Source organism: Oryzias latipes, chromosome 2, assembly GCF_053564925.1.
Source record: "Oryzias latipes strain Hd-rR chromosome 2, Olatipes_Hd-rR_3.1".
Taxonomy (NCBI): domain Eukaryota; kingdom Metazoa; phylum Chordata; class Actinopteri; order Beloniformes; family Adrianichthyidae; genus Oryzias; species Oryzias latipes.
The window spans coordinates 9,609,921-9,623,402 of NC_136238.1; the positions used below are offsets into that span (position 1 = coordinate 9,609,921).

At 42.8% G+C, this 13,482-nt stretch overlaps 1 long non-coding RNA gene across 1 annotated transcript in view; it reads right to left on the minus strand.

Moving 5' to 3' along the window:
• The window catches only part of LOC110016378 (uncharacterized), an 81,787-nt gene that overhangs the window by 64,218 nt on the left and 4,087 nt on the right, over positions 1-13,482 (minus strand). Inside the window, exon 2 of the long non-coding RNA XR_013654065.1 lies at positions 10,299-10,359. This is a non-coding gene — a long non-coding RNA (uncharacterized LOC110016378). The remainder of the gene's footprint in view (positions 1-10,298; positions 10,360-13,482) is intronic.

The following is a 13,482-nucleotide window of genomic DNA, read 5'->3' on the forward strand; positions in this document are numbered from 1 at the left end:
CACAGCTGATTCAGCTCGTTCCTTTTCTCATGAGGCCGCCGGACAATCCCGTGAGGAGCCTATGCAGATCGGGCACTCAAAGCTCACACCCGAGGAACGGCGGAGACGGAGGGACGAGGGATCATGTTTCTACTGTGGTCAGGCAGGTCACCTTGTTCACCAGTGTACGTTGCGTTTAAACGCCAGAACCCCCCGCTAGACGACAGGCCGCGGGCGGGTCACTCCCTCACTACTAAGAACTCTTTCTTGTACATTCCTGTCAAGCTATGTAACCAAGCTAAGACCCATGTTTGCCAAGCCCTCATAGATTCTGGCGCTGAGCAAAGTTTCATTGACTGTAACCTTGTGTCTGAACTCGACCTTCCCACAGAGCCTTTGGAACACCCGGTCAAGGCAGCAGGTCTGGGAGGCCAGCTCCTCACTCACATAACTCACCGCACCAAGGCTGTTCAACTCATCTCCTCTGGTAATCACCATGAATTCATGCAGTTCTATGTCATTCAATCCCTCCAATCTCCCGTCATCTTAGGTTTCCCCTGGCTTCATGCTCACAACCCGCAGTTTGATTGGGTGAATCGTCACATCACCAACTGGAGTACTGCCTGCATGGCTAATTGCCTCCGTTCCGCCATCCCTTCTGTTCCTCCAAGTCATCACTCAGTCCCAGAAATCATCGACCTTACTAAGGTACCCTCCTGCTATCACGACCTTAGGGCTGTCTTTAGCAAAACCAAGGCTGGCGCTCTTCCCCCTCACAGACCTTACGATTGCTCCATAGATTTATTAAAGGGGGCTACTCTACCCAAGAGCCGCTTATTTAATTTATCCGGCCCTGAGAAGCAGGCTATGGAGAAATACATTCACGACGCTCTTTCTTCCGGTCACATCCGCCCCTCTTCGTCCCCTGTCGGTGCAGGGTTCTTTTTCGTTCAGAAAAAGGATAAAACCTTACGACCCTGCATAGATTTCCGCGAACTAAATCAGATCACGGTCAAAAATAAGTATCCCCTTCCCCTCATCAGCTCCGCTTTAGATTCCGTTCAAGAGGCTCGCATCTTTTCTAAATTAGATCTCCGCAACGCCTATCATTTAGTCCGCATGAGGGAGGGGGATGAATGGAAAACGGCGTTCAACACACCCCAAGGGCATTTTGAATACCTGGTGATGCCTTTCGGGCTTACCAATGCCCCCGCCATTTTTCAGCACCTAGTAAACGACGTCCTCCGTGATTTCTTAAATCGTTTTGTATTTGTCTACCTGGACGACATACTAATTTACTCACGTGATCAAGATCAACACACCCACCATGTCCGGCAGGTCCTCGAACGCCTTCTTGAAAATAAGCTTTTTGTTAAAGCAGAGAAATGCGAATTTCATGTCCCTACCATATCATTTCTCGGTTTTATCATAGAGGCCGGTAATATCCGTCCAGACCCAGCTAAGATCATGGCAGTAGCCAACTGGGAACCTCCTGATTCCAGAAAGCAACTGCAACGCTTCCTCGGTTTCGCTAACTTTTATCGCCGTTTTATAAGAAACTACAGCAGTATCGCAGCTCCCCTCACTCAGCTCACCTCGGTTAACAGACCCTTTGTTTGGGGTCCCGAGGCTCAGGCTGCCTTTGATCTCCTAAAGGGTTTATTCACCTCGGCTCCTATCCTGATTCAGCCTGACCCCCTTCGCCAATTTATTGTCGAGGTGGACGCCTCCGACTCAGGCGTTGGGGCGGTCCTCTCCCAGCGTGAGAACAACACGGGCAAATTAAAACCCTGCGCGTTCTTCTCACGAAAACTGTCCACTGCTGAACGCAATTATGACGTGGGTAATCGGGAGCTCCTCGCCATCAAACTCGCCCTTGAGGAGTGGCGTCACTGGCTCGAGGGTACTGAGCAGCCTTTCATAGTGTGGACAGACCACAAAAATTTGGCCTACCTTCGTTCCGCCAAACGCCTTAATTCACGCCAAGCCCGTTGGTGCCTCTTCTTCGACCGTTTCTCGTTCATCATTACTTATAGGCCTGGCAGCAGGAACGTTAAACCGGACGCACTTTCACGTCTTTATAGTAAAGAGGACAGTCAGGACCCCTCTCCCATTATCTCCCCCACCTGCATAGTAGGGAACCTCACCTGGGACATTGAGACTCGAGTCCTACAGGCCCAAGACGAAGAACCTGATCATCCCCCTGTCCCGGTGAACACCTTGTATGTCCCCTCCTCACTCCGCTCTGAAGTTCTGGTTTGGGGGCATACCTCTCGTATTTCCTGTCATGGAGGTGTCCAGAGAACCCTCAAGCTCCTCCAACGTAGGTTCTTCTGGCCCTCCATGGAACGAGATGTCAGGGAGTTCGTCGCCGCCTGCGACGTCTGCGCCCGTTCAAAATCCTCCAATGCCCCACCTGCCGGTCTGCTCCATCCACTGCCCGTTCCTCAACGCCCTTGGTCTCATCTCGCAGCGGACTTCGTCACTGGGTTACCACCCTCGAAAGGTAACACTGTCATTCTCACCATAATCGACCGCTTCTCAAAGTCTGCTCAGTTCATCGCTCTCCCCAAGTTACCCACAGCCACAGAAATGGCTGACATCATGGTTCAGCAGGTTTTTCGTCATCACGGCATCCCTTGTGACATTGTTTCCGACCGAGGCCCTCAATTTGTGTCTCAGGTTTGGAGGGCTTTCTGCTCTGCCCTCGGGGCCACTGTCAGTCTCACTTCAGGTCACCACCCTCAATCCAACGGGCAAGCTGAACGTGCCAACCAGGAACTCGAGGCTGCCCTCCGCTGTCTGGCTGCCCAGAACCCTTCTAACTGGTCCTCGTTCCTGGTTTGGATCGAGTACGCCCACAACAACCACCCTTCCTCTGCCACCGGTATGTCCCCCTTTGAAGCCTCTCTGGGATATTCTCCACCTCTCTTCCCCTCTCAGGAGTTGGATCTGGCTGTGCAACACCATCTCCAGCGTGTTCAGCACTTCTGGAACCAAGCTCGGGCCGCTCTCCTGCGCACCCAGGAGAGTAATTGCCGCATCGCGAACCGTCGCAGGAGGGACAGTCCCATCTACCAGCCGGGACAGAGGGTCTGGCTCTCTTCTCGTGACATACCTCTCCAGGCCACCTCTCGCAAATTGGCTCCTCGATTCATCGGTCCCTACATCATTGAGAGGATCATAAACCCAACCTGCGTACGGTTGCGGCTTCCAGCGGCGCTTAAGGTTCACCCCGCCTTCCATGTTTCACAGATCAAACCCGTTCAGGAGAGCCCCCTGTGCCCGCCGTCCGCTTCCCCTCCACCCGCCCGGGTCATTGACAACGCCCCCGCCTTCTCGGTCAACCGGGTTCTGGACGTCCGTCGCCGGGGCCGTGGTTTTCAGTTCTTGGTGGACTGGGAGGGTTACGGTCCAGAGGAGCGCTCGTGGATCTCCCGCTCGCTTATTCTGGACCGTTCCCTCATCGAGGATTTCTACCGGTCCCACCCGGATCGCCGTCCTGGACCGCCTGGAGGCGGTCGTTGAGGGGGGGGCACTGTCACGGTGCCTCGGTCGGTTGCCTTCCCCCTCCCTACTCTGCTCATTGGATCCAGCTGCCTCTCATCTCATCACCTGCTGTCCTTCTTAAGGAGATCCATCCCACCATTCGACGCCAGTCCGTTATACACTCTCCGGTCCTCCTCACCACGGGTGCAGCTGGTATCCTGTTCTCTCCTCGTCTCCTCCGCTCAGGCCACGAAGTCCCAAGACATTCTGGCGCGAAGCTCTGGTTTCCACGCCACATATACTCACCTCAGGTCCACGCTGTTTTCCTGAACTCTGGGATTGTGAATCCATTAAACTCTTTCACTTGATCTCCTAGCCTGAGTTTACTTCCGGGTTCCAGCATCTGGGTCTGCCTTGTCATCGTCACTATGACACCTGGGTTGCTTTGTCAGACAATTTTTCCAAATATATTGCACGCTTCAGTTGATTATGTATTATTACAATTATATAATTATCACACAGCGTGACATTTAAGACCTGCAAACAGAAGCTTTAATTGTATCTCCTCTAAAGAAAATAAATCAAACTGCTGTCACCTTTGGCATTTTGTAAAGCGGGTGTATATGAACAAAGGCAACACTTCACAGCTTATGAATTCATGTAAAACAAAGATATCTTAAGACAATTTAAACAGGAGCTGTTAATAAATGCTGATGACTATTGAAATGTTGATCGAATACAACCTGCAGCTGGAGCAAATAAATATGTTTTTTGAACATATTGCAGAAGGAAAAAAGGCCAAGGTTGAAATAGTATAGAATCTATGTTTGTTTGAAACCAGAAGTACTGTATTTGTGGTATGCCATATCTAAAGCAATAGGCTTGGATACATCAGAACAAAATACCATCATTATTTCCAGAACTTTACAACCAATAACATGAAAAGAATAAGCATATTTTAGTTTATTATCTTTTGTTCCATTATGAGACAGGGCCTGAATAACTTAACTTGAATGAACGTTCATTCTGTGATGATAAATGTTTTTATGCTTTTGTTGAAAATGCTAAGTATAGAAACATACATGTTCCACAGTTGGACAGGTCGTTCTTTATTTTTCCTCATCTCCAGTAAATAGTGGCGATAAGCTGTAGTATTAGTCTTAAAACTTTGTTCAGATTTAATTTTGACATTTGTCAGTAAAAGAAAGAAAGTCTAGGTTCAATCTGACCTTGCGAACGTTTTTTTCTATCGATCTATTGTTCAATCATCTGTTCATGAAGGCTTTGTATAGCCACAGTAACAATGCTGCAAGAATATTGTCACTCACACCTGATTCTTTTTTTTCCCCTAAATCTGAAAGATACAAATAGACGACAGATCAAAAGCTTATTGTTGTCACACACCCCCGGGTGCCACAGTCTTTCCCTCTGCATGGTAACTGTGGAACGCGTGCCCTAGGTTGCCGACCCTGTTCTAAAGCATTGTGCATCACTTACCCCTAAGCTTAAGAGAAAACTAAATATACAATAGAAACATATATAAACATGCAACTTTGAATGCTATGGCACAATGTGTCAAATGTAAACAAACCAGCCCTTTGAAAACTGTAGCTTTAGCTCTTGTGTTCACATTCTTTGGACTACCGTAACTTTCCAACCATTTTTGCAATTAACATTATTCCAATAGATTACGAGGTGGAGAGATGAGGCAAAGTGAAATCTGTGGAGAGACCAGCCATGTTGTTCAGCCTAGAGACAGCAGTACTGAGGAAAAGACAGGATTCAGAGCTGGAGGGAGCAAAGATTAAGATGCTGAGGTTCTCTTTGGGAGTGTCCAGGATGGATATCAGGGATGAGCGCATCAGGGGGACAGAAAATGTTAGAAGTCAGAGAGGCCACTGGGACCCTAAACTGAACAACAATCAAAACCTACCAGAACATGGCAATTGCTCCAAACACATCACAATGCACCCTACGCACTACTGGTCCTACTTTGGGCAGGGTCATTACAAGAGTTTGCTTTCCAAGATAAAACTCTTTTCACTGGAGATGAAGGAAACAGGGATCAAGATTTTATTTACATGCAGACAATTATTTTTTGTTTCCATCTGGAAATGTTGTTAGACACGTTTCATCGTCTTCTGAACTCTTTTGCCCCATGACTGGCAATTGTCTAATTTGACTTCCATCTATTCATTTTCTAAACCCGCTTTGGGGTCATGGGGTTGCTGAAGCCTATCCTTGCCATATTGAGCAAAGGCATCAGCTCAATCCAACACAGAGCCTTATTTGACTTGCGAATAAAAAAGTAATATTTTCAATGTAAGTGGTGTAGCTCCACACACATTTCTACTCCACTTAAGTGCAACAGTAAAACAGTAAAAGGAAAACTCTGAACAACTAAAATAAATAAAACTGCAAGAAGAATCATACTGCCTAATACAAGACACCAAAACTTGATGATTCCAAGAACTCCAAAGATGATACAACTCTTCTTAGAGTAAGAATAACCTGCAACTTTGTAAAATTTGAAAAGCAAATTGGACTTTTTTTGTCCCCTTGAATCAGTCCGTTTGAATCTGCTTAAGTTGAACATCATTCTTCTCCATTAAAGACATGTTCGCCCTTTGCAGTAAGTTGTTGGCTGGAATCCATCGCCTCTAAAGACACATTATTGAAAAGTCTACCCAACAGCATGATTATCGTCATACTTCTCGTAGATTCGTGAATGAACCGTCACCCCATTCAAAAGAAATGAACATCCAACTTCCTTCATTGTGGGATTAAAATATCGTCCTGGAGGACTTTGGCAAAATTTCCAATTCTGTTCTTTTTATAAAAGAACATCATTTTCTGTTAGAGATATTTTTTCTCTTTTTTGCAAAGTGTGACAGGAAGAAAAAGCCAAGTGGTTATGGGATTCTTATTACACGTGGAAAATCTTTTCTTCTATTCATTTGAATTGAGGGGGCTTAGTATGGTTGCATTCCATTATCACCGTTTTCCCTCTCCACATTCAGCATAATTCTTTTCTCTCTATTGTCATAAGCGGTAATGTCATTATTCTCCAACATCCTCGGCACCGGGAATACGGCTGCAGATCCCCGAGCCGAATCCAGTTGTTTTTTTTTGCCTGGGCTTCACCTCCACATCCATACTCACACCTCTAATTGCCAGTTCCTGTCCCTTTCACTGAATCATTAGTACCATAATGCATCGTGACATCTGTCTTTGGGCCAGAATGCTGTGCTAAGCTCCCTGTGGGTCAGTTGTTGCAAGGAACACACAAGCACGATTCTGAAACATTAAAATATGCCCACGCATGGCTCTCTTGCTTTTTGAGTTGTTTTATTAAGCCCTTTAAATCCCATTTTGTAAAATGCAGTGAGTTTTAAGTCGATATTAAAAACTCAGCGGTGTCCTGGGTAAAAATATACTGAAAGGAATAAAATATCCCCCAGAAATGCCCATTTCTGCAAATTATCATCACAAAGCAAAATATGGGTCCTAAACGAAAAATAAAAGCCCAGCTTTCTCTACTTGCAACCAATGTCACATCTTTTTCCATTTAAAAACCCCCGCTAGAAAATAGTTTCTGGATAAATAAAATGACAAATTAACAGAACGTACCATCTTAAATACATGAAGCGCGTATTTTGGGAGCCTTTTCATGTTGAAAGATTAGATTTTGTTTTCCCAACGCAATTTAATGGTCAGAATTATGTCTGCTTTTTCCAGGAATCTAGATAATAAAGCAGGTTTTTACACGACTGGAGAGAACAGTTGTCCATGAAAACATCAGAAGAGATTTATGTTTTAAAACAATTTTTTTTTTTAAAATGATATACGGTAATGGAAGGATAAAAGGAACACGATAAAAACAGTATTTGCCACCTCTGTGTGTCCACCGTGACCTCCTGAAAAGGTTTTCCTAATTGCATATATACACATGAAGCATGTATGTAAATCAGAAGAAATAAACACCATAAATATAAACCACTTCCATAATTATCATACAGTTTTATAATGAAAAAATATGTACTCATGGACAGTCTGTATGGCTTTAGAAATAATAGATTTACAGCACTAGCAATGAGTGACTTAGAAGAAATAACTAGCATCATCAAGAAGAAGCAGTATGTAGAAAGGTATTCATAGACTTAAAAATATTATAATAAAATGGTAAATGGCATATACTTATATAGCGCCTTTCTTCCTACAAGAACAGAGCGCTCTACAGTCACAGACCCATTTACCCATGCACACACACAGTCACACACTGGTGGCGGCTCCGCTACCACCAGAAGCAAGGTGGGGTTCAGTGTCTTGCCCAAGGACACTTCGACTCATGGGCGTGCTAGGCGGGAATCGAACCTGTAATCTTACGATCATGGGTCGACCGCCCTACCGCTGCACCACGGCCGCCGACAAAAAAGCATTTGAACAACATTTTATTTAAGAAGCTGGAACCATACTGGTTAAGAGGTGTCTCACATTGCTGGTTAAAAAGCTAAATGAGAACAAAAATAAACTAATAAATCCAGATAAAGCAAAGAGTACAGTTTTGGGTGGCAGAAACATCAGAACAGCAGTGAAACTGATTATAAATGGTGGTACAAGAGATTCAATTCCAAGGTATTGTAATTGTCCACAAATTAAAATAGAAAGCCCAGGTTGACAATGTTACTGAAAAAAAAATATACATATATCAAAGAGCCTGGTGTGCTTGTACAGCCCTACCTCAACTATGGTATTAAAGTATGGAGAAACACCTACAAGCCCAACTCACAGCTTCTATGCACATTACTAAAACAAGCCATAAGAAAGTGAGTTATAATGCCAGCACCAGCATTTTTTATTCTATAAATCAAAACTTTAAAAAAAGTTCCAAGTAGAGTCAAATATAATATGATGCAAATGATTTATATAGCAAAATATTGAAAAAAATTAAAAAAGCATATAAAACATTTTTGAGAAGTGTGAGTATGTGTATTTCTATCTGATGGGTGGGGTTATGAAATGGTTTGGAGAAAAGTATGAAAATGAGCAAAAAAAACCTACACAATTAAAACATATGAATTGAGATAGACATAGATTAAAGCCTAACAGGAAAAGATAAGCAGAATTATAAACTTGGACGTTGTTTTGGTACCTAGATTTTTATTTTGCTATAGTTCAGTGTTTTGTCATTCTATTCTTTTGTGTGAATACTGATAATAATAATGGCTGTGGGAATTGCTCAATCTTATTCAGATCAACAGGGATTTTTATAATCCAATTCTGTCCACATATTTTTAACTTTAACGCCTTATATAAGGCATAAATACAAACGTAGACCATTCACTGACGCTGGGCCTAATAGTCTGGTGCACCCTACAGTGTGGAGAATACGAAACGTGAAATGATTTCAACATAATCCTCAAAGAGAAAGCAAAGAGATGAAGGTGGTAGGCAAACCTCCCATGGCCCTCCATCCAAAAAGTGTGAAGCATCAAAACCTATAAATTTACCTAAATAGTTATTGCGAGTACAATAATGCAGTTGTGTCTTTAAAGTCAACTAAATCAAAATAAGCTGCAATAAAGGTGAAAATAAGGAAGCAATGTGACTAAGGGTAAGCATTGTTCCTGCGTCAGATAGGATGCATGTAATTGCAGCAACAAAATGCACATCGGAAGTCATTTAGTTTAATGATGCAGACCTCCGCCTCTAAAGGGCCGACCATCTGAGCGACTGTAACGTGTTACGGCTGGGAAAAAGTTATTTCCTAACCCATCTGCTGGGCTGCCTCACTGTATCAGACCCTGCTGGTTGATGAGTTTACACCAAGTCCATTGTTTGCTTCCCCCCCCCCCCCCCCCCCCCCCCCCCCCCCCAAATGTACAAATCCAAAGACACAATTCCCTGGGCAATAACGCTTGGAGTTAGCCTCCTCTCCGTTTCTGCAGCGCCGGCACAAATAGGCCTTTTTTTTTTGCGACACTCTCGGCAGACCTTGACATCGCCCCGAGCACCTTAATTTCAAACGTGTTCCTGTCAGAGTTCAGCTAAAAGAAAGGAAAAAAGTTTGATGCCTGAGAAAATACACAAAAGGTAGTAAAGCTTTATGTAGATGTGATTTTCCGGAGCCATGTAATGCAAAACACTATACAATATGAATGAGCTACTTTTACTTGTGCCTTGTTAATTGAGTTCAAGAAACTTTAGTACTTTTTAAATCCTTACGCTAAAACTGGAGGGTTTTCTTTTTTAATGAAAACCTCTAAAAAGGTTATCGTCAAAGAAAGTGGTCCAACAACCCCGTTGCCATGGCGACATAAAGATAGCCAAAGGTAGCCATTTAAGCTGTAAACTCATCCAGAAAGTATGAGGCTTTGCATCAAACGAAGGGTAAAGAGACAAAAAATAAAATCACCACAACTTTTTTTTTTTTTTTTTTTTTTTTGATGATGGGTGTAATTGGGCTCCATTTGAAAATCTATTACAGTAATGAGTATAAAGAAAGATAGCATCAGAGTATAGTCATCATATCCATAACCTATGCAGATGAGCTGGTCATGCAAAGGGACAGACTCAGCAGGGAGACAAAGATGTTTCTTCACAGTTGAAATATCACATCCATAATCATAATTGCAGCTATTATATAAGACGGACCTCATTCTGCTTCTGGAGGTGTGACTCAGATGTTTGTACCTTACAAAGCAAACCCCCCACATAGAATATTATACGTTTTATGACTTTTGTGAAAAGTTTGTTGTGTCTTTTTCTTAAATTTTGTCTAGATTACAAATGGATTTTAATAGGAGTTCACATAAATACGGAAAACTCACGGGTCACCACCGGGGTTTGGGTTCCTGCCGAGGCGCAGTCCGGCTTCATCAGGAAGGGCATCTGGCGTAAAAGCAGAGGAGTCATCGTGTGAATCGCTCTGCTCTGGTTCAACTAGAGAGCAGCAGCACAAGGAAAAAAAGGCAATAAAAATGGGAAACTTTATCCATCCAATTAGACATGAACATCACAGATAGTACACAGTATTGGAACTGTTGCAACAGTTCCAATCTAGACTGAACTGTGCTGTAGCCTACATATAAAACTCTTAATAAATATATATATATGTCGGATTTTTAGTAAAAAAAACAAAAACACAAAAAGATCTAGATCTATTACTATTAATGAAGACGGAAAGGTAGCAACCCAAACACTACACAGACTAAATTACATCTATGCACCTAAGTGAAAAATATATATATCACTTTTTTTACTGTTTGTCTTGTTTTTCTAACTAAAGGAAAAGTTTTGTCCAAAGTTTTTATTTCCCCCGTTAGCTTTGCTTACGGCTACGTCTTCTCAACTCGCTAAAAACAGAAAAGGAAGAAAGAAAAACAAACAGGATGCATTAAGTTGCTCAGAGCTAAATTAACTACAGCGTAATCTGTACTACACACCACTTGTTTTTGCCTCTTGTGTAAGGAGGGCGTTCCTGTTGGGAATTCTGCCTGCTTCGGTTATTTAAAAGCTTTGTTGTTGCTGTAAGGAGGTCAGCTCTTGGGTGCCCCCTGCTGGTTAGGATGTGCAAACATTGGCATGCCCATTGGAGAAGCCTCTGAGTTGAAGCCGATACATTTGCAGATGTCAAGATCCTGAAATCCATAGGGATCTTTTAGATTTAAAAACATTTTTTCTTAAGCTATTTTTATAGACCTAATGTCTCATTTGGGGATTTGTTTTCTAAAGAACTGAAATAGGTTTTGGTCTGTTTTTGCTATGAATTTATTGTATCTCCCTTCTTCCCTTTCCACATTCATATAGCAGAGATGTGTTAAAACCTCTTAGGCATAATTTTAGGTATGTATATAAAAAAGGAGAAAAAACTAAAAATAATACAAAATTAAGAAACATGCAATCTATAGTTTGCGCATACTCATATTCGGCTTTTTGAAAAATTCCAAATTTGGGAGGTTAAATTCGTTTTAAACAAGTAATGGGAAAGAGTTTTCCTTTTTTTGTCAGTGAGTTAGAAATTTTATTCCTACATTTTATTTTAAAATTTGCTTTTAAAAGCCACTACCGTCATTGGATGCTTTAGCATCTCTACCTTTTCCTAGGCAAGGCAAGGCAAGGCAAGTTTATTTGTATAGCACAATTCGTACACAAAGTTATTCAAGGTGCTTCACAAAACAGAAAAATGCATTAAAATCACAATACATCTTAGAAATAATCAACATAAAATTTACTTTAAAAGAAAAGGAAAAAAAAGATTTAAAAAGAAAGGAAGGAAAGAAAGGTGCAGATAGGACCTTTCAGTCATATACACGGCTAAACAGAAATGTTTTAAGTCTAGATTTGAACATGAACACAGAAGAGGCCTGTCTTACGACTTCAGGGAGGCTGTTCCAGATTTTAGCTGCAGAATATTGAAACGCTGATTCCCCTTGTTTAGTTCTGACTCTGGGAATCAACAGGCCGGTCCCTGAGGTCCTCAGAGTACGAGATGGTTCATATGGCACTAACATGTCAGAGATGTACTTTGGTGCGTGGCCATGGAGAGACTTGTACACAAGCAGAGCTGCTTTGAAGTCTATTCTTTGAGGTACAGGGAGCCAGTGCAGAGACCTGAGCACAGGACTAATGTGATCATACTTCCTGGTTTTGGTCAGGACTCGAGCAGCAGCATTCTGGATGTACTGAAGCTGTTTTACAGCTCGTTTGGACAGGCCGGTGAGCAGGCCGTTACAGTAGTCTAACCTACTGGAGACAAATGCATGAATAAGTATCTCCAGGTCTCGCTTTGAGATTATGTTTTTGATTTTGGCAATGTTTTTCAGATGGTAAAATGCCGCTGATGTTACTGACTTGATATGGCTGTTAAAGTTCAGGTCAGAGTCCATGATTACCCCTAGATTTCTGACTTGATTTGAGGGTTTAAGAGACAGAGAATGAAGGTAGCTGCTGACACTTTCTCTTTGTTTCTGTGGGCCAAAAATAATAACTTCGGTCTTGTCTGAGTTTAGCTGGAGAAAGTTGTTCTGCATCCACGCACTGATCTGTTGGAGGCAGTGGCTGACTGAATCCACCGGCCCATATTCACCTGTTGTCAGTGACACATAGATCTGAGCATCATCTGCATAGTTGTGATAAGATATGTTATTACTGCGTATTAACTGCCCTAGTGGCAGCATGTAGAGGTTGAACAGAAGGGGTCCCAGGATCGATCCCTGGGGCACACCACAATTCAAGCCCATGTAGTCTGAGACACAACTCCCAATTTCAACAAAATATTTCCTGTCTTCTAGATAAGACTTGAGCCAACTTAGGGCAGATCCAGAGATGCCAACCCAGTCTTGGAGTCTGTGCAAAAGGATCCCATGATCAACAGTATCAAAGACAGCGCTCAGGTCTAGCAGGATTAAGACAGAAACTTTTCCATCATCAGTGTTCAGGCGGATGTCATTGGTTACCTTGATAAGAGCAGTTTCTGTGCTATGATGGGGTCCAAAACCTGACTGGAAAACATGAAACGAATTGTTTAATAAGAGAAAGTCAGTGAACTGTTGGTAGACAACTTTTTCAAGGACTTTTCCTAAAAATGGCAGATTAGAAATAGGTCTGTAATTATTCAGTACAGTGGGATCAAGACCGCTCTTTTTCAGGAGCGGTTTAATGACTGCAGTTTTTAAGGCCTCTGGAAATATTCCAGATTGAAGAGACATGTTAACTATTTGAGTAATTGATGGCAACACACTGTTCAGGACAGACTTTAGAAATCTAGTGGGTGACACATCAAGGCAGCATGTAGACGAGCTCAGACGGGTGATGGTCTCTTGGACAGTTTGGTCAGTGACAGGTATAAAGTGAGTCAGCTTAGAGTGAGTAGGTGGCCGTTCGATAGTTATATGTGTTGTGGAGTTGATGGCTTTTTTAATGCCCTGAACCTTGTCATTGAAAAATACAGCAAACTCATTACATTTAGGTGTACAAACCAATTCTATTGGTAGCTGGGTTGGAGGGTTAGTT